Below are 13807 nucleotides of genomic sequence, written 5' to 3'. Positions count from 1 at the left end.
GTTGCCTGTTCTCTTCTCTCTCCTCAGGGAGACATGTCAATCAATTTCCAGAGAAACAGCTCTTGCTCATGGCCCCAAGTGGGCAGGTTTCCCTGAAGTGACTGAACCGGCACTTAACTCAAATGCAGTGAATCCACTGATTGGCCAGAGACCATTTCTCTCTACTGAGAGTTTGACCAAGAGTCAAGAATCCGCCTTGTAAACCAAAATTAGACTGTAATAAAAAATAAAAAGCATTTATTTGAGCAAAAGGAGCTGCAGCCCAGGAGATAAAGATTCAGGTAGCAACCTAAATTGTGTTCCACCAGACAAAAGGGAGGCTTGCAAAAGTTCTTGCCCAGGTTCCCAATTAAATCCATTTTATGTAAATAAGGTATCCAAATTAGTACACTTCTGATTGGTCAGAAGTGCCTAGTCCTGATTGGTCAGCATTATGCATCCTGATTAGTCGTTATGGAGCAGTTCTGATTGGATGGGACAGGTCTCAGTCATTGGTCAAAAGAGGAAACTGGTGACTCCCTTATAATAATTGACTCAGATGGTGTAAATGAACAGGGCATAGTACAGGAAACTGAGAGTTCAATCTGAGCTTCTATACAGAGTATATGAGAAGTCCCTGTCAGGAAATGGCCACTAGGCTCTTATTATTTATAAAATTTGGGCCCTCACTTGACCATGGGGAGTTCATCTCAGCAGATAAATTCCTTCTTGGGGTTGACATCAAATAAATCTTTCTTCTCAGGGCTCCACATTAGCCTGCTGGTTTTGCTTGTGGACCTTCAAGTTCAATTGAAGGGTCAGATGGGCCAGTTAAATATATTGCCAAGGTGAAGTTTTGGGTAGAACAGAGGAAGCTGAACTGTGGAAAAGCTATAGAGCAAACAGGTCTAGGGTAGCAGGAAAGTGCTCCACACCAAACCAATGTGGAGAGAAAGCACCTGGGGTTTTCCCTTTTGGCTCCCAGGAGAGCTGTTGCGCTACCAGCACTTTGAAGCTATTTCTTCTGCTTTTTTCTAGGCTAGCTAGAACTCCCCCCACCCCAGTTTTATTGAGATATAATTGACGTATAACATTATATGTTATAAGTTTAAGGTGTTCAACATAATGGTTTGATATCCGTATGTATTCCACAATAATTACCACAATAATTTTAGTCAACATCCATCACTTGACATGGTTACAATATTTTTTTCTTGTGAGAACTGTTTCCTCTTAGCTACTTTCCAATATACAATACTAGAACTTTTGATTTAGCCACAGAGACAAAACACCTGCAGCTTGAATAGAATGGAAGTTTATTTCTCATGTAAAAGTCCAAATAAGGCTCTGGCATTCTGTGGGCTGCAGCAGCCAGCGGGCCCCAGCTGGTCATTATGAAGGTGCTCTGGGGCTCCTGTTTGTTGGGCACTCAGTGGGTTTGTGTTGTGAATGGTGGCAAGGCTGGATAAGGTACTCAGAGCTGACCTTGACTCCGACAGAACTAAAGAGGCAGGAGCTGCAAGAAGTGAAGAAAACCAATGACAGCTGCCAGTCACATGGAGCCTGATGTGACTTCTGGTCACATACACACAGTGGCCTTCATTCCTTCTCACTCCTCACCAGGGGATAAGGGCAGGCATTCAGCTCTCTTGGTACAGCAGTCCCTCTTGAAATGTTTCCTTGAGGAAAAATAGTCATTTCAGATTCTGATCATCTATCTGTTTAATGAGCCTGGAATGCTTTGCAAACCAATTGTTCTTCTAGAAGTTAGATTTCTGGGGCAATTATACAAAACAGCCTGAGTGGGCAGCTGTGGCTCCATTGCGTAGGCTGAACGAGGACAAAAGGGCTGGGTGTGCCTCAAGACACCCCCACCCCCACACAAATTGCTTCCAGACATGGCATTTGGTATTAGTTCTCTCTCCTGGGACCCTAAAATGAGAGAAAAAAATTCGGCTCCAGAAAATTCTTAGGCACATGTCCTCAAGACCCTGACCTGGAAGGCCAATTTGCAGGCCTCATACTTATACAAGGAATTAGCAGAGTCCTCTCTGTCCCCAAATTAGCCTAAGGCTTTGACTTTGATGGAAACACCAGCCAACACCACCTATGTGATCGGAAGGGTTTTAAGAAGCAAGTTTGTTCCCACATTGCAACAGAAACTAAAGTGGGACCAAGCAGTCTCTGTGAACGCCGGGCTAACCCACTTTTCCCACAGAGCCAGGCCTCTGGGGTTTCATCCAAACTGCTCTCTGAAGTCCACACTGTGGGCAGGCCTTTGCTGATGCCCGGGACACAGCCCAGCACAGGCCATACCCAAAGGCCAGAGTCAGAGCACAGCTTTGAATGTTGTAGAAAACTCCCAGGAGACAAAAGAGAAGGAATAAAGCATCCCAGGATCCGAAAAGAGAAAGCTTAGTGTCAGCAGCCACAGCCCTGGGCGGTCAGACACCTTTTTCCCTAACCTGCACTGGAAGAGCTAGGAGGGTGGCTTGCTGAATGGGGACAGGGAGAGGCATGAAGGCACAGGGGCCAGGTGACAAGAACCGTCAGCAGCAAAGCAGTGAGGAGGGCATGACAGTTCCTTGACAGAAATAGGACTGTGGAGACAGAGCCAGGAGTGCAGTTTCCAAGCTCTCGGCCTCATGTGGAAAGGTGCTGGCTCAGGTAGTAGATGGCCATCAGCTGTGGCTGGGTGGCCATCAGCTGTAACTAGTGAGCCATTAGCCACTGATATAACTGCCGTGGCTATGGTAGGGGGTTGGTTGGTTGGTTGGTTGGTTGGTTGGTTGGTTGAGAAGAGAAGCGCAGATTGCAGCTAGCAAGTGGGGTTGGTTGGCAGAGAAGTGGACGGCAGGTTGCGGATCGTATGGCTCCTGCTTCCTGTGTCTCCAACCCAGCCACCAGCGAGAATATAGTGATATGACTCCCCTATCTATGGCTCCGTGGGTGTTCCTTTTTGGCCTCGCCATATCCTACATTCTTGTGTGGGGAGCGGGACCTGAGACCCCACATGACACCCTGCATAACAAGGACTTTCTACACAGATTGGGGGCAGGAACCTCCTTAGCTTGTGGGGATGTAACAGTGTGGTAGCCCTGGATTTCCACTTGGAGATTATCTGCTCTGGCCTAGGAGAAAGTTCTGATCGTCGGAAAGTGGGAGGGGCAGAGCTTCTGTCCGGCAGGGGCCTATGAACTTCACAGGGCAGGTGAGGAAGGAGACAGGGTGAAGCATGGGTCTGACCCACGGTGCTCGCTTGGACATCTCGGCCTTCCTGGAGCACGGCTATCACACTGCCTGTGGGGGCAGAGCCCCAGAGAGTAGTTTCCAGGCTCTCGGCCTCACATAGACAGGTGCTGGCTCAGGTAGTAAATGGCCAACTGTGATTGCATGGCCATCAGCTGTGGCTAGTTGGCCGTCAGCTGTAACCAGTGAGCCATTGGCCACAATATAACTGCTGTGGCTACAAGGAAGAGAGAAGAGAGGAAAATGGGGGCTGGCAAGAAGATGGTGGCTGGGCTGGCAAGCACGGATTGCAGTTAGGATGGCGGTTTGTGGACAGTGTGAATCCAGCCTCCATTGAGAGTATAGTGCCGCCAGAGAGAATATAGTGGTATGACTCCCCCATCTATGGCTCCGTGGGTGTTCCTTTTTGGCCTCACCATATCCTGCGTTCTTGTATGGGGAGCGGGAGCAGAGACCTTGCAGGCCTCCCTGCACGACACATGGCGCAGCGAGCAGGCCTCCCTGCACGACACTGCCCGTGTAGCTCCGTCACATGTACGGCTCCTGCTTGGTGCTCCTCGGGAGGCTGTGGAAACCAGCTCTGCTGTGGATCCTGTAGCGTATGATATACCTATTTGATTTGGGTTCTGTAATACTTGCAATGTACGTTTGGAAAGAAATGGAACGTTTGCCTTCCAGCCGCATTTCCTTCTTGATTCAAGAACCTTAACAGTTCTAGAACCACTTAGCCTAAGAGTTGTTTTCCAAACTGAAATAAAGGAAAAAATAATTACAAGGAAGCAAAAACATCCAAATGGTGTGGCTGTACTGCTCTAGAGTCATCAGGTACCTGGGCTTTTCCAGCCTTTGCTCTCTCTGCTATCTCTAGGGTGACAGCACAGAGGAGGGGTATGTCCATACAACATCAGGGTCCTGGAAGAGAGAGCAATGGTGGTGAATGGTTGTACGGCAAGCAACAGTTTCTACTTCAATGGAAAGAAGGTAGGATTTGATCCTGGGTTTAAAACACCACTTTTGCCATCCACTACCTGTGTGACCTCAGGCAAGTCACTTAACCTTTCTGACCCCTCCATTTCCTTACCGGCAAAATGATTCCTAATTTACGGGATGGTTGTGGGAAGCAGAGGTATCTTAAAAGAGCCTAGCACAGTGTCTGCTACATGTTGACACATGAGCAAACACTCCCTGCCATGGCTATGGTTGGTTCCTGAGAACTATAGTCAATTTTCTTCTCAGCCTTGTTGGTCTGTCACTCTCTCACTGTAAGGAGGACAGCTATCTCTGCATAGATCATTGTGCAGTGGCCTTTTCTATTTTTTGGCTGCTCAGCATCTATATAAGATTCCATGGTATAAATATACTAAAATTTACTTATTCATTTTACTATAAATAGAACACATGGAATTTCCCCAGTTTTTTACTATTATGTACAGTATTGCTACTATGTTTCCCCGAAAATAAGACCTAGCTGGACCATCAGCTCTAATGCATCTTTTGGAGCAAAAATTAATATAAGACCAGGACTAATATAATATAATATAACATAATATAACATTAGCCACTAATATAACTGCCATGGCTATGCTAGGGGGTTGGTTGGTTGGGAGAGAAGAGAAGCGTGGATTGCAGTTAGAAAGTGGAATTGGTTGGCAGAGAAGCAGATGACGGCAGGTTGCGCGTCATGTGGCTCCTGCTTCCTGTGTCTCCAACCCAGCCACCAGCAAGACAACAGTGGTATGACTCCCCTATCTATGGCTCCGTAGGTGTTCCTTTTTGGCCTCGCCATATCCTGCGTTCTTGTGAGGGATTATATTACACCTGGTGTTATGTTATGTTGTTATGTTATGTTATGTTATGTTATGTTATGTTATGTTATGTTATGTTATGTTATGTTATGTTATACCCGGTCTTATATTAAAATAAGACTGAGTCTTATATTAATTTTTTGGTCCAAAAGACGCATTAGAACTGATGGTCCGGATAGGTCTTATTTTCGGGGAAACGTGGTATGTACACACTGCTGATACATATGCATAGAAATTCCTGTAGGGTGTAAGTTAAGAGTGAAGTTTCTGGGCCATATGATACATCTGTCCTCAACTTTATTAGATAATATCAGACATCTTTCCAAAGTGATATGCCAATTTGCCTTTCAACTGGCAGCACAGGAGAAAGTTCCTGTTGTTTCACACACACACCAACAGATTCTTAAAAATTTACCATCTGTAGGATGTGTAGTTGTGTCCCATTGTGCTTTTGACAAGGTTTTTACTTGTTAGCTGCAAATAACTTGTCTTCAACCCCCGTTGCTTGTCTTTCCATTCTCTTTATATATTTAGTGAATAATGTTCTTAATTTTGATGTCGTTTGTTCCTTTTTATTGCTGCCTTTTCCTTTATCATTAGTGCCTTTTGTTACTTGTTTAAAAAAATCTTTTGCTATTCAGGGTCATGAAGATATTCTCCTATACTGTCTTTTCAGAGCTGTATGGTTTTGCATTTCATATTTAGGTGTTTAGTCAACTTTGGAATTGGTTTTTGTGTGTTGTGGGAAGAATCCCTATAGACACCCAAATGACCCAGTGTCTTTCATCGGTCATTTCTCAATGACTCTGCTTTCCCACCTCTGTCCAATATCAAGTGTCTATATATGTGTAGATCTATTTGGGGGCTCTTTATTTTGTTCCATTGGTCTATTTGTTTATCCCTATACCAGCACCTCACTATCTTGACATCTGATAATATAAAATCTTTTGCCTTATTTTTCAAGAGTGTCTTGGCTGTCCTTGGCCTTTTTTCACTCCCATTTGCATTTTCAAATCCACTTATAAAAACAACAACAGAAAAACAGGGTCTAATCTAAGATTAAGATTATGGTAGAACCCTTCATTTATTTAGATCTACCTAAATGTCTCCTAATAACATCTTAGACTTTTTTTTTTTTGAAAGATTTTATTGGGGACGGGGAACAGGATTTTATTGGGGAACAGTGTGTATTTCCAGGACTTCTTTTTTCCAAGTCAAGTTGTTGTCCTTTCAATCTTAGTTGTGGAGGGCGCAGCTCAGCTCCACGTCCAGTTGCCGTTGCTAGTTGCAGGGGGCGCAGCCCACCATCCCTTGTGGGAGTCGAACCGTCAACCTTGTGGTTGAGAGGATGCGCTCCAACCAACTGAGCCATCTGGGAGCTCAGCGGCAGCTCAGCTCAAGGTGCCATGTTCAATCTTTGTTGCAGTGGGCAGAGCCCACCACCCCTTTGCGGGACTTGAGGAGTTGAACCGGCAACCTTGTGGTTGAGAGCCCACTGGCCCATGTGGGAATCGAACCGGCAGCCTTCGGAGTTAGGAGCACAGAGCTCTAACCGCCTGAGCCACCGAGCCGGCCCCTAGACTTTTGAATGTAGAGTCTTTGCACATCTTTAGCACGACTTATTTCTAGGCGCTAATATTTTTAGTGCCTTTATTGAGGTGAAATTAACATACAATAAACTGCACAATATTTAGAGTGCAATTTTATAAGTTTATCGTATGTATACACCCTGAAGCCATCACTGTACTCAAGATAATAAACATATCTATCACCCCCAAAAGATTCCTCATGTCCCTTCGTAACCCTTCCCTCCCACCCCTTCCTGCCCAAACATCCCTCTCCCATCCCCCAGGAAATTGATGATATGTTTTCTCTTACTGTAGATCAGTTTACCCTTTCCAGAATTTTATATACGTGAAATCAAAGAGAATGTATTTCTTGGGATTTTGCTTCTTTCACTCAGCATAATTATTTTGAGATTCATCTACTAGGTTGTAGTGTATATCAATAGTTAGTAGCTTTAAAAATATTTTTTTTAATTTTCAAATAGTTTTAGATTCAAAGGAAGCTGTGAAAAATATACAGAGAGGTCCCCTGTATCCTCCACCCAGTTTCCCCCTTGGTCTCTGAATGTCTGGCTACTTTCTGTCAGTCATATCTCTGCTCAAACACAATTGCTCAGACAGAGCTTCCCTGACCAACCAATAGAAGATCTTCAGCCTGTAGGTCTCTACTCCTTTTATTAGATTGATGCAAAACTAATCACAGTTTTTACAATTATTTTTAACTTTTTAAATCGCAATTACTTTTGCACCAACCTAATATTGTCTGTCTAGAACTTACTAATATCTGATTTTCTCATTTGCTTAATAACTTATTTGGTTATTGTAATCTCATCCTATTAGAATTAGAATTCCATGAAAACAGGGACCTTGTCTGTCCTAATCAGTGACTAGAACAGAGCCTGGCACTCAATAAACAATAAAGGAATAATAACATAATAAACCTTCCAGCAACTGCAAAATACGGATATTGTCCTTTCCGTTTCTCATTTCACGGATGAGAAATTGGGTTGGGAAAGATCGACTTGCTCCAAACCACACAGTTTGTGGAGTGATGCTGGGAATATTGGATGCTGAGATTTGAATCTCTGGTTTCAGAAAACCACACTTTCTTTTCCAAATTCTGAGACAGGGAGCAGGACAGAATGAATCCAATTGCATCTATCTCCTATAGCAGTAGCCCTTCTTTATACCACAGATTGAGACCATCGTGCTCAGGCCAGGGGCAGTTAACATCCAGGTGGTCAGTCTGTTGGGTCACTGGCCTCAGAGCAGTGGCAGGGCCTGCAATTCCCAGTATGGATGTTACTCTCCTACCTCCCAGACAGAGCAGACAATTTATTTCTCCCATCCTCATTCATGCTTATGGTTATTAATACTTCTAGCAATTTATTTCTGAATCTTTCTTTAAAGGGGCATTACAGTTCATTACAAATTTTTGCAAATAGATTTCTTTTTCTTTTTTAAATTAAAGGTTATTGGGGTGACAATTGTTAGTAAAGTTACATAGATTTCAGGTGTACAATTCTGTAATACATCATCTATATATCACATTGTGTGTTCACCACCCAGAGTCAGTTCTCCTTCCATCACCATAATTTGATCTCCTTTACCCTCATCTACCACCCTCCTCCCTCTTTACCCTCTGGTAACCACTAAACTGTTGTCTGCAAACAGGTATCTTTAAGGAAATCAGCTCTGACATTGAAACTGCAACACATGGTTTTCTTAGTTTTTGGCACTATTTGCTGTTTAGAACAACAGAGAATAACATTTAAATAAAAAGTGGATAGTACTTCACTGGGAAAATATTCTAATAAATAGATGTTATTTTCAAACACCAAATCTACATATCTGTAGTTAAAGTTATGTTTAAAAAGTTAATTTCCAAAAAGATACAAGGTTAAAAAGTCATGGTGAAAGTTAGCTGGGTTTTCTTAAGAAATGAAATGAAAAAAAAAAAAAGACTGTACTGCTTACTTTTCAGCAAATTCTGCTTGGCTAAGTTTCAAAAGGAAAAAGCCTACTGTATTTTTCCATGTTGCCTCCCTGCCTGGGAGAATCTGGAGGATTTGCTCTTTTCTGAAAGCCTACGTTGTCACCCCTTCTCCCAGTCACAAGTGAGTCCTTCAACACGATGGCTTCACAGGCTTACCATGCACAGCCCAGAGCTGCACAACCAGCTGGGAGAGATTAGTCCCCTGCCTCTTCAATGGAGCTTTGGATTTCAGAGGTCACTCTGTGTGCTCCAATTTGCATGGAGCTAGTACAAGAAAGGAACTGCATTATTTACTGCATATTTGTCAACTTTCTGGAACAAAAACCTGGCATGTTGCTTACTTTATCCATTATAACTTGAGTAGGTACCCAGGAGCAACTTTTCTTCCAGAGCTCCTGATCTTTGGCCAAATGCATGATCCACCAGTTGGGTCATGTTGCAAACTGTGTTATAATCAACACTCTGGAAAATGTATCATCACTGTCACGTTCTTCAGAAGGTATAGTTCTTGGTGATCAAGATTGTTGTGGCTGTCCTGGGGTCAGGGAAAGGAAATGCCCCAATAGTCCCCTTTCTTACTTCCTTGATTTAACTCTTCAGGCTTTTTTGTCCTTCCTGGGTGGTAAGTGAACACTAGGCCATTCTGCTTAAGAAAAAAAAATCATAAAAACAATACATATTCAGTGTGCATCATTTAGAAAATACAGAAAAGTACACGTATTTTTAAAAATCACCCTTAATCCCACTGATCAATGCCAATTTTAGAGTATATCTCTGCAGACTTTTAAAAAATTGTGTGCACATGGGCACATACATCTTCACAGAAATGGAATTTTATTATTATGTATGGTATAACTTGTGTTTCCTTAACAATATAATGAACATTTTGATATATCACCAAAAATTTTTATCTGACATGATTTTTCAGGACTGCATAGACTACTATTTATTTAACCTATCGGAAGAGAGTTATACTGTTGAGAAGTTTTGGCTCTTACAAACAACGAGGGATGAACAATTCTCATTGCAAAATCTTTGCTGAGTTTCTTAACTGTCTCCTTAGGATAATGTCACAAAGTGGAACTGCCACGTCCAAGGGCACTCCCGATGCTGTTCTCACATTTCCCTCCAGTAAAGTTAATCGATCTCTTTTCGGCAGTAGGTAGGAGTAATTACACCCAACACACAGTCCTGTCCACACCCCAGATGCTCCAGGCAACCGCTCTGGCTCCGAGAAGCCCGGGAGAGATGGCGTAGGGTGAACCTCAGACCACTGAATCTGTGCCACACCTAGGCCCTCTAGGACAACAGAAGGGGTCCCTAGGCGGTGAGAGACGAGCACCCGTGAGGATGGGCCTCAGGGTCCTAGAAACTCTTCTTAGTGCCCTTGGACGCGTCAGGCTCCCTCTTTGAGCTTCAGTTTTCTCATCTATAGAATGGGGATGGGATCCTTTGGTGATGGAGATGTGTGGATATAGCGCCGTCGGGGTGCACAGAACCGAGCCCTTGCAGGGGCGGCCCCGGCGCATAGAAGGGAGCGAGGACCCAACAGCTTGGCTGGGCATCCTGGGGGCGCATCTCCTGCTCCAGCAGACGCCTCGCTCCGCTGGTCCGCGCCAGGAGAGTGGTTCAGAGCCCGCAGGGGGCGCCGCGAGTCCACCGCAAGAACCTCAGGGGCCGAGGCGGAGGCTGCGAGCCGCGCTGCTCGCGACCTGGGGGCCAGGCCTGGCGCCGGGTCCTCTTCCAGTGGGATTTCTTTCTCCATCAGTTTAGTGGGTCCGCGCTTGGAGATCTTGGGTTTTTATCTCCCGGGCTCAGTGCAGCGGCTTCCGCGCAGGTCCTGGGCTCCAGGGTTTTCAAACCTCAGCACAGAGGTCACCGCCCTCCGGCAGCCTTACTGAAACTCCTCCGGACTCCGAGTCATGGCGCCTCGGGCTGCGCCGGGTTCCGCGGGTGTTAGGCCCACCACCCACGTGGCTGTCTCTGAGAATGGAGGCTTTGCCTCCGTCTCGGGACTCGAGCCTTTTCTCCCAGCACCTGAACGCCACTCGGCCTCTGGTCCACAGTTATAAGTGAGGGAGCCACCTCGACTCCTGTGTGGCGCAAGCGAGGGTGCGCAGGAAGGGACCATGCTCCATCCCAACCCTTCAGCCCCTTGCTGGAAGAGCGCCAGTCTACCAGTTTGGTGGTGATGGTGGTGCGGTCTGCATTTGTGTGGGAGTTTGTGCAGCACAGCAGCCGGGTATTTGTGCATGTGTGACTCAGTGTGTATATGTATTTGTGAGAAAGCACCTTCTAAATGAACGATATGTCTATACGGAAGGGAAGAAATGTTCAAGTCAAGTGGGAAAGAATGTCAATCCTTTTACTTGATGATGTAGGTCAAATAGCCAAGAAATTTGAGGACTGGGTATTGGTACTATATTTGCAACCACGGGCACCTAACTTTGGGCAAATCTCTTCCTCAATTGGTCTTCATTGTCTCCACTTTATTAAAAGATAATTGTTTAAACGGAAATATTATAACTGTCATAAAAATATAAAATGTACACGTGTCAGATATTTAATTCATTAATTAATGAGGGAACCAGTGACGTGTTAAAAATCTGTTCAAAGGACAATACAAAGCCCAGACACACACATTTGGCAATCAGGAAAAATCAATGAATTTGTTAATTGTTACAAAATTGGTTTCTATCACGTGGAGGGGAAGTCACCTGCACCTCCAAACATGAAATTCATTTGCATTGCTATGGACAAGAATCATTTGTATTATTTTTAGTTTTCCACAATTTACAGACTCAGATGAAAGGTGGAAGCTACCACAGAATCAGATAACCTGGAAGGGTATACTGATCTAGAGTGTACCCTTGGAAGGCTACACTAGCTCAGTATTCCATAGGGTACTTTTTCTCATTTCAAAAGTCTTTCATAAATTTTCTTGGAAATTTGTACAACAGGATTGGGTTGCATAAATTTTTTCAAAGTTTTTAGTGGCAGAACTCTTTTACGAAGTGAAATCTTACAGGAAATCCTAATATGTTGTTTTAAATCTCAGTTAAAATAATTTATTGTACAGTTAATACATACTTGTAAAAATGTCAAATAGTACAGAAGGTTATTAAATAAATAATTAATCTCCCTCTCTTCCCCCCATCCCTCTCCTCTTTCAATTTCAGAGCTATGCCCTATAACTGTTTCTTGTATATATCATAGACACCTTCTATGCATATACAAAAATGTTTTTAAAAACACAAATAGGATAAAAACAATTTGCTCTTCTGTATTTTATTTTTTTCAATTAAAAATGTGTCGTGGCATATTTCCATGTCAGAGCATAGAGATCTACCTCATCATTTTAAATGGCTAAGTAATATTCCATGGTATGGATATCCTTAACTTATTTGGCCAGTTTTCTATTAGCGGATATTTTAAAGTTGTTTCCAATATTACGGTATTATAAACAAATGCTTCAGTGAACTTCCTTAATCAGTATTTTTGTGTGGTGACATATCTATATCCATACCTACAATTTTATGAGTGGAATCACGGGGTTTAAGGGTAGCTGTATTTAACATTTTCACATACATTACGAAATTACCTTCCCCAGAAATTGTGATCATTTATTTTTCTGCCAAATGGCATAGCTTTACATCCCCACCAACACTAGGTATTATCAAACTTTTAAATCTTTGCCAATCTGATACAGGGAAAGGGGACCTCATAATTTCAGCATACTTTTCTACAATTATCTCTAGCAGTTAAAATCTTCCCTTTGGTGAGAAAATTGCTTCATTATTTGTGTGACTTCCCTCTGCAGAATAACTTGCATGGCATAATTTGAAAACCCTGAGCTAGATTGATTCTCTGGGTCTCATGTTCCAGGAGGCAGGTTTTCTGCAAGTGAGCGTTTGCCTCTGCTATGTGTCAGTGTGTAGAGTGTGTGTCACTTTTGTGTGTCATCTCTGTGTGTCTGAGTGCCAGTGTGTTTGTGTCAGTGAGTATTCACGTCTCCCTGGCCATAGGAAATAGAGACTGGCTCACGATGGTGCAGATTGCTGGAGGTCCATGTAGGGCACAGAGATCTCTCCCACTTGGGGAAAAAAGATCAGCTGGGCCTTGTGTGACCTAGAACTGTGAATGGCAAAGGGAGGGAGGACAGAGACCTCTTGCTCTCTGTCTCTCTTACCATACTCTGCTTCTTCAGGGAGCTGCTCCCTGCTCTCCGCAGACCCACAAAACTTGCCCGTGGGCCCAATGCAGTCACCTCAGTGGAACTCTGCCTGCTGTTCAGCTGAAGAAGCAGTAGCTGCCTAGAATAGTGACTGATCCTCAAGAAATCAACCACTCAGTGTGACTGGGGAAGAGAAAACAGCCACCACCAGGCTCTGTTTACAGGGCTGAAACAATGATTAGAAATCTCTGCTTTATCACATGCTCCATTATTTGGGAAGTGGCTGGAAGCTCCGTTCACGGTCTACTGCCAGTGCCAGCAGTGTGTCTGGAAGAAAGACCAGGAACTCAGGAGAGAGACAAACCTGGGTTCCAATCTCACGCCAGCAGTGTGATTGAGGACAAGCCACTTGATTCCTCTGAGCCTTATGCCCTTATTTGAAATTGCAGTTAATAGTGCCCCCCTCATTAAGTCACTGTGAGGATTAAAAGAAATATGGCAAACAAGAAAAAGCCAGATGATATCAAATGTTGGGTAGAGATAGAGCAACTAAGATATCTCTTAACATTACTGGTGAGGAGGTGGTAATTGGCACAGCCACTTTGGAAAACTGGCAATATCTACAAAGCTGAACATATGCATACCCTGGGACCCCGAAATTACACTCTTGGGTAAATATCCAACACGAAATGCAGACATAAGTTCACCAAAAACATGGACAGGAATGTTCATAGCAGGACTATTTGTGATAGCCCAAATTGAAAGCAACCCAAATGTCCATCAACAGTAAAAAGATAAAGTGTGGTAATTTATATAAAGGAATACCCACAGCAAGGAGAATGAGTGAACTATGTGAATGAACCTCGCGAACACATGTTGAATTAAAGAAGCTAGACACAAAAGAATACATATGGTGATTCATTTAAATAAAGTTCAAACCCTAACCTAGGATGTTAGAAGTCAGGGCAGAGGTTACTCTTTAAGGAGGGTGACTATCTGGAGACACGAAGGAGCTTCTAGAATGCTGGGAATGTTCTGT

Source organism: Rhinolophus sinicus, chromosome 3, assembly GCF_057876585.1.
Source record: "Rhinolophus sinicus isolate RSI-liver-muscle chromosome 3, RSI-T2T, whole genome shotgun sequence".
NCBI lineage: Eukaryota > Metazoa > Chordata > Mammalia > Chiroptera > Rhinolophidae > Rhinolophus > Rhinolophus sinicus.
This window is presented reverse-complemented; position numbering follows the sequence as displayed.